A 399-nucleotide genomic window follows, 5' to 3' on the forward strand; every position below is an offset into this window, starting at 1 on the left:
GATTAAATACATTGTGTTGCCAGACACTGTGATGAATATACACACAGAGCAGGTAAAGGAAGAGGTTGTTTGAGGAGGGTTCTGGGGAGAAGGTGGTCAGCCAAGGACTAGTGGAGGACTCACCAAGGAGAGCTAGTGAGGTAAGGAGCAAGTTGTGTATACATCTGTAAAGAGGGTTTACTCACTCTCAAATTTTCTTTTTCTCTTGGAATCTATGGTTCTTTTTCTTTAAAAAAAAAAAAAAGACTTTAAAAATAAACGATTATGTAGCAATAGACAGCGATAACTTTGACTTTACTAGCTGTATGCAAATAACTCAGGTTATTTATATAAGAGATCCTATAAAATGCCAAGAATAACTGGAAGTCTTTATAGTTTTAGGCAGGCACATTTCATCTA

The sequence above is a fragment of the Bubalus bubalis genome, chromosome 7, assembly GCF_019923935.1.
Source record: "Bubalus bubalis isolate 160015118507 breed Murrah chromosome 7, NDDB_SH_1, whole genome shotgun sequence".
In the NCBI taxonomy this organism is placed as follows: Eukaryota; Metazoa; Chordata; class Mammalia; order Artiodactyla; family Bovidae; genus Bubalus; species Bubalus bubalis.